At 38.8% G+C, this 14,123-nt stretch overlaps 1 pseudogene; it reads left to right on the top strand.

Moving 5' to 3' along the window:
* The first annotated feature begins 1,787 nt into the window (after positions 1-1,787).
* On the top strand, positions 1,788-12,130 carry LOC113156588 (annotated as a pseudogene).
* The last annotated feature ends 1,993 nt before the right edge of the window (positions 12,131-14,123 follow it).

The following is a 14,123-nucleotide window of genomic DNA, read 5'->3' on the forward strand; positions in this document are numbered from 1 at the left end:
TAAAAGAAAGAAGGTTAGATAAATATAAAAGGAAATGGACAACTTCACAATATAGATTTTAAAATACACCTGAGAGAAAAAGTAAAATGTTTTCTGAATTTAAATTACAATAAAAATGTATTGTACCCGAACCCTGTAGATGCTTTTCATTCATGGTTCTATTACGGTTCTGGCATCTCTAACATCTTGTTTATTTGCACAGGACTTATTTTGGATCTTATCCTAGCCTTGATGGCAACTGTTCATCTACTCCATTCCAAGGCGATATGTAATCCCTCCTCAGCTTTTATGGAATGGTGCTCAGCCTCAACTTTATTTCAGACACTTGAGATGTGTGGCTGTCCTGCAACACTATACCAGTGACATTTACATGCTTCTCCAAAACGGCAGCCTGCGTCTGCCATGGCATACATCAGTAAGAGTATTATAAATAAGACAGACGATTAAGGAAATAACATTGTATTATTGAAACAAGCAGATGACAGATTAATGAAAGTAAGACTACTTGTGCTCAAGACTTCCCCATCAAATCTCTTGATGAGTGACACTCAGTGACATAGACATTACAAGTCAATTGTTATAATCTGCCTATCAATTTATTATCTGTACCATTTATGCTGTCAAGGGTCGCAGTAGAACTGGAGCAAGTCTTAAGAAACTAAAATATTTTTATTGCTGTTGTCCTGAATGGAATGGTACTGACCCCATTTTATGGAATATTTGACCCTGTTTTACCTAACATATGTTACATTTGTGAATGTCCTGTAATTGTACACCAGTGACATTTAGTTGCTTCTCCAAAACTCTGTTATAACTCTATTCTATATTCAATTCTATTATTATTGTCGTTGATGTTAACTAATATTTATATATGATTTTGAACCAAATGTATAAATATTTGAAATAATGTATCATAGTTTTAAAACCAGTAACTAATCTAATATATTCTATAGGAGCTCAAATTTAACAACACTCACTACATCAATCATGGTCTTTTATAAATTAATGCATGAACTTAATTGTATTGGATGATACTGTACTAGAATCCTTGCACATTATTTATTCTAATCTCATCTAATAATATATATTAATTATTACATTTAACATCATACTGTTTACATTAATAATTGTATTAACTGTTCTTTTTAACCATTCAGTTTAAACAAATGGAAAAAATAGCAACTGTTACAAATGTGCTTACAAAGCAATATAATCGCTGTAAATGTCAATGTCACAGGATTAGCGGCAACATGACAAGAATACATGACCAAACAGAGAGAGGCCCACCTACTGAGGAGACAGTCATGCCTCTATAAAAGAAGCAGCTTGGACTGTGTTGACAACTGGTAGGCCTCCAACTCAGGTAAGTACATCAACTTCATGTCTTTTTTTCTTTTTTTTATTACTAATTTATCATTGATTACACAAATGATTATGTGCATCATTTATTTACACAAAATTCCTTTTTCTTACATTTGTGTTCTACAGGTCAATGAATACACAAATGCAAATCAGCAGTTTAAAAAATCTGAGTAGATATTTTGAGATCAATGTAAATCTACTGGTTAATTTATTCAAGCTTGTAAATTTATCAACAGGATCAAAAGAACAGACCTGATTGTATTTCATCTTTTGTTGGGACCAAAGGAGGTAAATAATCTTCACAGTGCTTTATAAGACTACAAAACACACCTCTTCTGAAAAGTCCCCTAACAGCATGTTAACATTTATTAAAACAGAGGTGTGTGTGTGACATTTCCTTATTTCCAGTCAATTAAGGTGCCACCATGAGCACAGACGCGGAGATGGAGCAGTATGGCCCTGCGGCCATTTACCTCCGAAAGCCTGAGAAGGAGAGAATTGAGGCTCAGAACACTCCGTTTGATGCCAAAACAGCCTACTTTGTGACTGATCCTGATGACATGTATGTCAAGGGCAAACTCATCAAAAGAGAGGGTGGCAAAGCCACAGTTGAGACACTCACAGGAAAGGTAGGTGTAAAATCAAACTCTACAAATAACCCTAACAAGGACAGAGAAATGGAAAAAGACAAACGTGACAGTTCTCCAAAGCATGATGTAATATTTTAGTATATATTTAATTGCAATGTTTAATTTATTGTTTGTTTCTTTTCAGACTACCACTGTAAAAGAGGATGATATCCATCCTATGAACCCTCCTAAGTTCGATAAAATTGAGGACATGGCCATGATGACCCACCTCAACGAGCCTGCTGTGTTGTATAACCTCAAAGAGCGTTTTGCATCATGGATGATCTATGTAAGCTTAAATTCTATATTGTGGTGAGGTTGTATTTCTGAAAGCTGTGCATCAGCTATGAAGTTGTTTCTCTCTTTCATACAACAGACCTACTCTGGCCTGTTCTGCGTCGTCGTGAACCCATACAAGTGGCTTCCTGTGTACGATGCTCAGGTTGTTGGGGCGTACAGAGGCAAGAAGAGGATTGAGGCTCCACCCCACATTTTCTCAATCTCTGATAATGCCTATCAGTTCATGCTCACTGGTAAGATTAACAATAACAGAGAATTGACATATTATTTATATACATATTAACATAGAGTTCAAAGTGGATGAGACAACACACAATCTCCATGATAGAGTTAACCTAAGTGTTTGTGTTTGTATTTCAGATCGTGAGAACCAGTCTGTCCTTATCACGTGAGTATAACACTATTCGTCAAGACAACTTTTAGAAACTTCATGAGTATAAATCTCAGTGAGTAAAGTTTATGCTTTAATTCTCCAGTGGAGAATCCGGTGCAGGAAAGACTGTCAACACCAAACGTGTCATCCAGTACTTTGCAACAATTGCAGTAGCTGGTGCTAAGAAATCAGATGGTGGTCCTGGCAAAATGCAGGTAAAATTATTTGTCTGCTAAAAAGCTTATCTCTTGTTGTATTATTTTGTATAACCTCATAATTACTGTATGTAGGGTTCGCTGGAAGATCAAATCATAGCAGCCAACCCTCTGCTGGAAGCCTATGGCAATGCCAAGACTGTGAGGAATGACAACTCCTCGCGTTTTGTAAGTATTAATTATATTTCTCTTCAGGTAACTTTCTTACTTTCTTATTTTGTTAGCGAGTCAAACTAAAATGTTTTCTGCTAAATTCTCAGGGTAAGTTTATTCGAATCCACTTCGGTTCTAGTGGCAAGTTGGCCTCCGCTGATATTGAAACATGTAAGTTCCATTTTTTTTATCCTTTTGCAGTACTCTCATTAGTTGTGCAGTGTCTTGCATTGGTTGTGTAATAAAACCATTACATCTAACTAACTACTCACAGATCTGCTGGAGAAGTCTCGTGTCACCTTCCAGTTGTCTGCTGAGAGGAGCTACCATATCTTCTATCAGCTGATGACTGGCCATAAGCCTGAGCTTCTAGGTACGTCACAACATGACAAGAACATATGACAAATAAATAAACAAATAAATAAGAGTCCCAACTTATGCATTTCGTTTCCTCCAGAGGCTCTTCTGATCACCACCAACCCCTATGACTACCCAATGATCAGTCAGGGTGAAATCACTGTCAAAAGCATCAATGACATAGAGGAGTTTATTGCAACAGATGTAGGTTAATAGTTATTTTCTAGAATAACACAAAGATAAATGTCAGAGTAACTGATTGTCTAAAAGCATTTGCTGTGCATGAATTGCAGACAGCCATTGACATCTTGGGCTTCAGCGCTGATGAGAAGGTTGCCATCTACAAGCTGACTGGTGCTGTGATTCATCATGGCAACATGAAATTCAAGCAGAAGCAGCGTGAGGAGCAGGCTGAGCCTGATGGAACTGAGGGTAACTGTACTATTTTGTGATGAGGTGGTAATTGAACTGTCAACAGATATTCTACATTAGAACTGTTTTCAGTGGTGACTTTAAAAATATAAAGTTTAGATTCTTGCTTAATCTTTTGCATAAATGGAAACCTTTGTGCTACATTCTTTCTTTCAATCAGAGGCTGATAAAATTGCCTACCTCATGGGCCTGAACTCAGCTGATATGCTGAAAGCTCTGTGCTACCCAAGAGTCAAAGTCGGAAATGAGTTTGTGACCAAAGGTCAAACTGTTCCACAGGTAAAATGTTTTGGGAAACCTAAAATGTTTCAAAATATGCAATTTTCATAAAAAATGTAAAAAACGTATACAGTCTTTTACTCCATTTTCTAGGTCAACAATTCTGTCATGGCTCTGTGCAAGTCTGTCTATGAGAAAATGTTCTTGTGGATGGTCGTCCGTATCAATGAGATGCTGGACACCAAACAGCCAAGACAGTTCTTCATCGGAGTGTTGGATATCGCTGGATTTGAGATCTTCGATGTGAGTAGTTAATACAATTTTGAGAGTGTTAAAAGTCATCACTGTGTTGACATGATAATTAACACCTTTCCATAACTACAGTTTAACAGTTTGGAGCAACTCTGCATCAACTTCACCAATGAGAAACTGCAACAGTTTTTCAACCACCACATGTTTGTACTGGAGCAAGAGGAGTACAAGAAAGAAGGTATTGACTGGGAGTTCATTGACTTCGGTATGGACTTGGCTGCCTGCATTGAGCTTATTGAGAAGGTAAGAAGCTACTCTGTAAGACTCTTACGTAATTTGTGTTAAATTAGTAGCTTCTGCTGGTTAATGTTTAACATGTTTAACCTCTCAGCCAATGGGCATCTTCTCCATCCTTGAAGAGGAGTGCATGTTCCCCAAAGCTACAGATGTATCTTTCAAGAACAAGCTGCATGACCAGCATCTTGGCAAGACCAAGGCTTTTGAAAAGCCCAAGCCTGGAAAGGGCAAGGCTGAGGCTCACTTCTCCCTGGTCCATTATGCTGGTACAGTAGACTACAACATCACTGGCTGGCTGGACAAGAACAAGGACCCACTGAATGACTCAGTTGTTCAGCTCTACCAGAAGTCTTCAAACAAGCTGCTTTCTCTTCTGTATGCAACTCATGCTTCAGCTGATGGTAAGAAGCCGACGAGTCAAACTGACAATCGGCACATTCATGTTAATCAGTTAAATACGTGGTTTTCATGTGCACACAAACAGGAGCAGGAAAAAAATGTTGTTATTTATTTATTTGTCTTGAAAAAAACAGAGGGTGCTGGTGGTGGTGGTAAGAAGGGTGGCAAAAAGAAGGGTGGCTCCTTCCAGACTGTCTCTGCTCTTTTCAGAGTATGTACTGTTTCAATACGGGATCCTTTAAAAAATTACATCTTAAAAAAATATTGACTAACTTTTTTGCATTGATGATCCACAGGAGAACTTGGGCAAGCTGATGACCAACTTGAGGAGCACTCATCCTCACTTTGTGCGCTGTCTGATTCCCAATGAAACAAAGACCCCAGGTTTAATTTTTATATTTTTTTGTTTAATCTTTGCTCTTTTAAAAGTAGTTATTGTAAATTAATCTGCTTATTAAACATGCTTATTTGTGCAATGTTCAGGTCTTATGGAAAACCATTTAGTCATCCACCAGCTGAGATGTAACGGTGTGCTGGAAGGCATCAGAATCTGCAGAAAGGGATTCCCCAGCAGAATCCTCTATGGTGACTTTAAGCAGAGGTGAATTTTCCAGTTAAAGCTCATTAAATTAATTTCAGATCAGTTTGATTTTATGATTTAAAAAATACAAGACAAATGTCAAATATAATTATGAGAATGTTTTTTTCTTGTAGATACAAAGTATTAAATGCCAGTGTCATCCCTGAGGGACAGTTCATTGACAACAAGAAAGCTTCAGAGAAGCTTTTGGGCTCCATTGATGTGGACCACACTCAGTATAAGTTTGGACACACTAAGGTGAATTTGGACAGACAATATTATCTGAGTTATTGTTGTACTGTTCTGTGTACTGATTGCTGTTTTTTCACATAACAACATAGGTGTTCTTCAAAGCTGGTCTGCTGGGTACTCTGGAGGAGATGAGAGATGAGAAACTGGCTGCCCTGGTAACCATGACTCAGGCTCTCTGCAGAGGATACCTCATGAGGAAGGAGTTTGTTAAGATGATGGAGAGAAGGTAAAATTTAAATCCAGTATATTAAATTGCCCTAAATATTGCAATGTATTGCAAAACACAACAATATATTAATGTTAATTTTGCAGAGATGCAATCTACACCATCCAGTACAACATTCGTTCATTCATGAATGTGAAGAACTGGCCATGGATGCATCTCTACTTCAAGATTAAGCCTCTTCTGAAGAGTGCTGAGACTGAGAAGGAGCTGCAACAGATGAAAGAGAACTATGAGAAGATGCAGTCAGACCTGGCTACTGCCCTGGCCAAGAAAAAGGAGCTGGAGGAGAAAATGGTTTCATTGCTGCAGGAAAAGAATGACCTGCAACTGCAAGTGGCTGCTGTGAGTAAGATTCAGAAACAAGAATTTTTTTTGTAAATGTTCTTTTTACTGATCTTTTTGTTAGGCGTTTTTGAGAGGCTGAATCTAAATGGTAATTTAATGTTTTACTTGCCTTACCAAGAATGTAGGCGTTACATAAAACAATGCATAGAGTAGAAGTTTTAAATGGTGTTTCAATCAAAATCATACCATGTATTTATGTGCTCAAACTATAGGAAGGTGAGAACCTCTCTGATGCTGAGGAAAGGTGTGAAGGACTCATTAAGAGCAAGATCCAGCTCGAGGCCAAACTCAAAGAGACAAGTGAGAGACTGGAGGATGAAGAGGAAATCAATGCTGAGCTCACTGCCAAGAAGAGGAAGCTGGAGGATGAATGCTCTGAGCTGAAGAAGGACATTGATGACTTGGAGCTCACCCTGGCTAAAGTGGAAAAGGAGAAACATGCCACAGAAAACAAGGTTCAATACATTTTGGCTGTTTATTTTCTAAATATTGAGATGCATAATCTAATACTTTATCATGTGCTTTAAATTTACTAAACACTTAGGGAAAATGTTTTACTTTCATCCAATTTTAAGGTGAAAAACCTGACAGAGGAGATGGCATCTCAAGATGAGTCAATTGCCAAGCTAACTAAGGAGAAGAAAGCTCTCCAAGAGGCCCATCAGCAAACACTGGATGACCTTCAGGCAGAGGAAGACAAAGTCAACACTCTGACCAAGGCCAAGACAAAGCTTGAACAGCAAGTGGACGATGTAAGTAAAAACTTTGGGTCTTATGTGTGACTTTCATCTGAGTGAACAAAATATATAATGTACAATTTAACTTTTTAATTCAAAAGCTTGAAGGTTCACTGGAGCAAGAGAAGAAGCTCCGCATGGACCTTGAGAGAGCCAAGAGGAAGCTTGAAGGAGATCTGAAACTTGCCCAGGAATCCATAATGGATCTGGAGAATGACAAGCAGCAGTCTGACGAGAAAATCAAGAAGTGAGTTCACCTGTGAGGTCATTAATCATCTACATGTACACCTACAAAAGTAGAAACTATGTTACTGAATGTTTTCTTTGTCTCCTCCTCAAGGAAAGACTTTGAGATAAGCCAGCTCCTCAGCAAGATTGAGGATGAACAGTCTCTTGGTGCTCAGCTTCAGAAGAAGATTAAGGAACTCCAGGTAACATTACTTTACTTTAATATTACAGCAGGTCAATCAAAATAACATAGTTAAGTTAATTAAGCATGCTTAATCCTACTACTGTGGAATCAAGGCCCGTATTGAGGAGCTGGAAGAGGAGATTGAGGCTGAGAGGGCTGCTCGGGCTAAGGTAGAGAAGCAGAGGGCTGACCTCTCCAGGGAGCTTGAGGAGATCAGTGAGAGGCTTGAGGAAGCTGGTGGAGCAACAGCCGCTCAGATTGAGATGAACAAGAAGCGTGAGGCTGAATTCCAGAAGCTGCGTCGTGACCTTGAAGAGTCCACCCTGCAGCATGAAGCTACAGCAGCAGCTCTGCGCAAGAAGCAGGCTGACAGTGTTGCAGAACTGGGAGAGCAGATCGACAACCTCCAGCGTGTCAAGCAGAAGCTGGAGAAGGAGAAGAGCGAGTACAAGATGGAAATTGATGACCTCAGCAGCAACATGGAGGCTGTAGCTAAAGCAAAAGTATGCACTGAAAACACACATACAAATAATGAGATTGTGAATGTAAATATTTAATCTCCATGTTCACTGTACTACGCTAATGTCATTTAAATGTTTTTTACATTTAATTACAGGGCAATCTGGAAAAACTGTGCCGAACTCTTGAAGACCAGTTAAGTGAAATCAAATCCAAAAATGATGAGAACGTTCGGCAGCTCAATGACTTGAGTGCACAGAGGGCAAGACTACAGACAGAAAATGGTTTGTACCCAAAGATGAAGATGTTTAAGACTGTATTAATTAGTGCCTCTTTGAAGTTCGGATAAATTATTCCAGTTGTTCTCAAATAATGATTGGGTTCTGATTTGTACAGGTGTGGCCTAATAACCAAATAATCCAATAATTAATGTTGAGATGATTTAGATAACTTTGGTATTAAAGTGATAATATTACATTATTATGTTTTGTTACTTGTTGTTTTGTATTGTAACATTCTGTTTAAAGAAAAAAATACAATTTCACATGTATCTTTTATCTCACTTATGTGTAGAAAGCAATTTCAGCTATATTAAATCTGTAAAAGAAGCCAGCCAATCTTCTATCTATCTCGTTATTTAGGTGAGTTTGCTCGTCAGATTGAGGAGAAAGAAGCTCTTATTTCTCAGCTGACCAGAGGCAAACAGGCTTACACTCAGCAGATTGAAGAGCTCAAGAGACACATTGAGGAGGAAGTGAAGGTACATGATTTTTTTATGTGTATTGTGTCAAAACCTTAATGCAAGATGGATCTATACACTGTGAACAAACAAATATGATCAAACACTCATAACAAAAATTAAGGAAACCCAGTCAGTGAATTAAATGAACCAAATGAAATAACTTTTCCATAAACACCATTGGGTTTGTTGTTGTATACTGTATGTGCCACAGTATGTTAGTTGAATAAATTATAACTTTCATTCCTCTGATGATGATTCCAAAGGCCAAGAATGCCCTGGCCCACGCTGTCCAGTCAGCCCGCCATGACTGTGATCTGCTCAGAGAGCAGTTTGAGGAAGAGCAGGAGGCCAAAGCTGAACTGCAACGAGCAATGTCCAAGGCCAACAGCGAAGTGGCTCAGTGGAGAACCAAATATGAGACTGATGCTATCCAGCGTACTGAGGAGCTGGAGGAGTCTAAGTAAACTGATCATTTCTACTTTTTCATACATCATAATTACACATATCCTATCACATATCATATTTGCTATGATTTTGTCTAACTAAACATAAGCAAATTCTCCTTCACTACAGGAAAAAGCTTGCCCAGCGTCTACAGGAGGCTGAGGAATCCATTGAGGCTGTGAACTCCAAGTGTGCCTCTTTGGAGAAGACCAAGCAGAGGCTGCAGGGTGAGGTGGAGGACCTCATGATTGATGTGGAAAGAGCTAATGCTCTGGCTGCTAATCTTGACAAGAAGCAGAGGAACTTTGATAAGGTAAATTGTTGAACTGAATCAGGAGTAACAGATTTATCAGAAGAAACTAATTTATATTTGTAACCATCAATTAATTAATCTATACAAATCTAGGTTCTTGCAGAATGGAAACAAAAGTATGAGGAGAGCCAGGCAGAGCTGGAAGGAGCCCAGAAGGAGGCTCGCTCTCTCAGCACTGAACTGTTCAAGATGAAGAACTCCTATGAGGAGACTCTGGATCACCTGGAGACCATGAAGAGAGAGAACAAGAACCTGCAGCGTATGTTAACCTTTATACTTATTGTAAGAGGAAAAAGTAATGATTATGTTCTAACTCCTAAATGTGTAATTGGCTTTGGTTTTGTATTGTTATTTCCTGCAGAGGAGATCTCAGACCTGACTGAGCAGCTTGGTGAGACTGGAAAGAGTATCCACGAACTGGAGAAAGCAAAGAAAACAGTGGAGACGGAGAAGTCTGAAATTCAGTCAGCACTGGAGGAAGCAGAGGTAATCATGTCCTATTATTTTTCTCACTACATGAGAAAATTGTTTTGATTTGTGTTAAATTAAATTAATTAAGTCACTGAGTAATAATTCACTAATTCTTGGTGATATAATTGTTGAAATTACTCCAAGGGCACACTGGAACATGAGGAGGCCAAGATTCTCCGCGTCCAGCTTGAGCTCAACCAGGTCAAAGGTGAGGTTGACAGAAAGCTGGCAGAGAAAGATGAGGAGATGGAGCAGATCAAGAGGAACAGCCAGAGAGTGATTGACTCCATGCAGAGCACTCTTGATGCTGAGGTCAGGAGCAGGAACGATGCCCTGAGAGTCAAGAAGAAGATGGAGGGTGACCTGAATGAGATGGAGATTCAGCTGAGCCATGCCAACAGGCAGGCTGCTGAGGCCCAGAAACAACTGAGGAATGTCCAGGGACAGCTCAAGGTGGGTTTGAGTGAATGTTAGATAAAATACATTGACGAGTAAAGAAGGTTTTCTCATTTTTCCTCTTCATTGTCAGGATGCCCAACTGCACCTTGATGAGGCTGTCAGAGGACAGGAAGACATGAAGGAGCAGGTTGCCATGGTGGAGCGCAGAAATGGACTGATGGTGGCTGAGATTGAGGAGCTGAGAGTTGCTTTGGAGCAGACAGAGAGAGGACGCAAAGTGGCTGAGCAGGAGTTGGTTGATGCTAGTGAGCGTGTTGGCCTGCTTCACTCTCAGGTGTGTTTTCAATAATCAACCAGAAACTGTATTTTTGAAAATCCATTACAAATATTATATAAAAGATGACTTTTCTTAAACATCTAGAACACCAGTCTACTGAACACCAAGAAGAAGCTGGAGGCTGACCTTGTGCAGGTCCAGGGTGAGGTGGACGATGCTGTTCAGGAAGCCAGAAATGCTGAGGACAAAGCTAAAAGGCTATCACTGATGTGAGTTAACTTAATGTGGTTCTGTTGAATGCCTTTTAAATTTATTTTAAAGTTGTTGTTTTGTTTTTTTTTAGAATAAACTAGACACAATTTATCATTTCAGGCTGCCATGATGGCAGAGGAGCTGAAGAAGGAGCAGGACACCAGTGCTCATCTGGAGAGAATGAAGAAGAACCTAGAAGTTACAGTCAAGGACCTGCAGCACCGTCTGGATGAGGCTGAGAACCTCGCCATGAAGGGTGGAAAGAAGCAGCTCCAGAAACTGGAGTCCAGGGTATGTATTATATTAATATACAACATACAGTATACACAGTGGTAAGTAAAGTTAAGTTAGGAATGTAAATCAAACTTTCAGTGGGTACAATAAAGGCAACTTTATCTCCTGCTTCACCATATTAATGTTATTTTCCAAAATCACCATATCACAGGTCCGTGAGCTGGAAGCTGAAGTTGAGGCTGAGCAGAGACGTGGAGCTGATGCTGTGAAAGGAGTCCGCAAATATGAGAGGAGAGTGAAGGAGCTGACATACCAGGTAAACTTGATATCCACTACACAGATAACATAATAAGTCGTAATAAGATTTTGGACACTCATTATTGACAATTCATCATTTCTGCAGACTGAGGAGGACAAGAAGAATGTGATCAGACTCCAGGATCTGGTAGATAAGCTGCAGCTCAAAGTCAAGGCTTACAAGAGACAAGCTGAGGAGGCTGTGAGTCAACTACAATAATAGGAGAGTTTGAGGTGTTGAGGCAACAACTGCCCTTACTAACCAAGTCCAAACCATTTACAGGAGGAGCAGGCCAACACTCACCTGTCCAGGCTCAGGAAGGTTCAGCATGAGCTGGAGGAAGCTCAGGAGCGTGCTGACATCTCTGAGTCCCAGGTCAACAAGCTGAGAGCCAAGAGCCGTGATGCTGGAAAGGTAATTAATAACATTTATAAAAAATGACTTTGTGGCTAATATCACAGAAAAATGTTAACAAGCATTTTATTTGGGATCACAAGCATTTAGTTTTAATGTATAGTGCGGGCAATTTCACCTATGGTAGATCCAGCAAGGCATGTAGAACCAAGCATATACACCTAACTGTAGGATGTCATTAAACACACTTAAAGGTCAAGAAGAAATGTTCAATAATACAATTTTAAATCTTTAAATAAGTAAATTGTACTTGTCTCTTATTTTTACAGGGTGAGTCTGCTGAATGAGAGACCACATCCAAGTGAAGCGGTTCAACAAAGTTCATAAAATATGAACGAACTGTTGAATACTTGTAACTGTAACATTTCAATAAACATTTTGCGTATTACTCAATAACATTTACTCTGTGTGGTTTTTCCAAATTTGTATCACCTGAAGGTCAATGAAGATGTAGAGCAGGTAAAACTATTACATTAGCATACATATTACATAAGCTAACATTACTATTTAAAGTGTTACTGTGTTTGGTAATACTCTAAATAAGAAATATATAGATTAGCTTACCCTTTATAATTTTATGAGCTTTCACTTAAACCCTTTCCTCATCAGACAGGTAAACGAATAAAGTCTAGTCTAAATGGTTAACACACCACTGAAGAGAATGCAAAGCTAAAACCACTGACAAGCCTGAGATTATGTTTGGACTTAACAGTGAGTCAGTGACACTTGTAACATTGAGATATTCACTGTTATGGAATGACAATTGGCTTTTATATAAGCTCAGAACCATTGTAGGAATTCAAACTGTGCTGCAGCTTCAGAGGGATGACATTCAGAATAAATTAATAGCAATCCTAATAGCTCTCTAAATTTATGAGTAGGCCCATTGGCTGCCAACAGAGCCCATTCATAAACACAGTGCTGGCTCATCTGAAATGAAACCAGGCTGAAATAAAGCCAACAAGCACCAACCAAAGAGTTGCGATGTGATTTGAAAATTGCCACTGTTAATGTTGGCAACATCATGAAATAAAATATGAACCGCCTGATGAGATGTGTATAATTTAACGTTTTCCTTTTTTTTTCTTTTGTGTTTCAAATCCCAGCATCAAGGCAGATCTGGAATAACTTCAAGACCAGGTTTAGTGTCGTAGAACCATATGCCAGGGGGTGTATAATGTATGAAGATTGTTTTCCTATTTCCTATCTATTTAGCAGAGTTAGGGTGTTCTCTATTATAAACGCCCCCAATTTGAAGGGCATGGATCAAACTGTGTGGTAGCCGGCACACTAAGGCTATATGATGTTACACACAGGAGGGATTAATTAATAGCAGTCAAAGGTGCTCATTCCTTTGATGCACAAGTGTTGTTGGATCGTACAGCAGATGCTATTTATACAAACAACACATATTAAATGGTTTTCCATTTGTGTGCCAGGATATTTTTAGCAGTTGACTTGGGCCTTGTTGTGCTCATAGACAACTGCAGGGGAGTGGCCACCAAGACACTTAGAGACAATTACCTTTGTTTAGAATGACAAATATATACATTATATATAATGACAATGAAAAGTACAGTGACACGAAAAAAGTAACAGCACTGTTTGCAATTTCCTGCCACTGTATCTGGACGGCACGTCATTGTAAAAGGTGAAAATTAGTTCCCAAGTTTCATTCACTATTCAATTACTTATTGAAACACTTTGAATGTTGAATAACGTCGCCATTACTTATTACACCATCAGTGGTGTGTTTAATAAAGACAATAAAGATCATGAATGTGTTTGATTACCTTGTTTGATTCAGAAAACGGGAAACAGTGCCATTTCTCCTTCTTTCCACCGTCAGTGGCAGACTCAATCTACAGTTTTCACTTTCAACGCTTCTGCCTTCACTTCTTTAATAAATGACTGATTGACTTGGCATGCTATAATGATACGCTTAAACTCTAGAGCAAATAACTGCAGTTTAATATGGTCTCATGTCTCTCTCATTACCATTATTAATGTAAAGCAGTTTTGATTTGACTTGTTATGTGTTCACAAATTACTATATTTCAATTAAACTGTCCGGTTTTTTCGGTTCTTAATTAGATAACTCCTGAAGTCTTGACTTTACCCACTGCAGATCATCCACTTCCTTTCTATGACATTTATTTTTTGTAAAAACAAACAACAAGGAAAACTAAATTTAACAAAGATAAATAGATAGAAGTCCACCGCCTTTGGTTTTCTCAATGTTACTACCCTGTCACGGAAGACTCTCCCACTCTTTTAAAC

This window comes from Anabas testudineus, chromosome 8 (genome assembly GCF_900324465.2).
Source record: "Anabas testudineus chromosome 8, fAnaTes1.2, whole genome shotgun sequence".
NCBI classification, from domain to species: domain Eukaryota; kingdom Metazoa; phylum Chordata; class Actinopteri; order Anabantiformes; family Anabantidae; genus Anabas; species Anabas testudineus.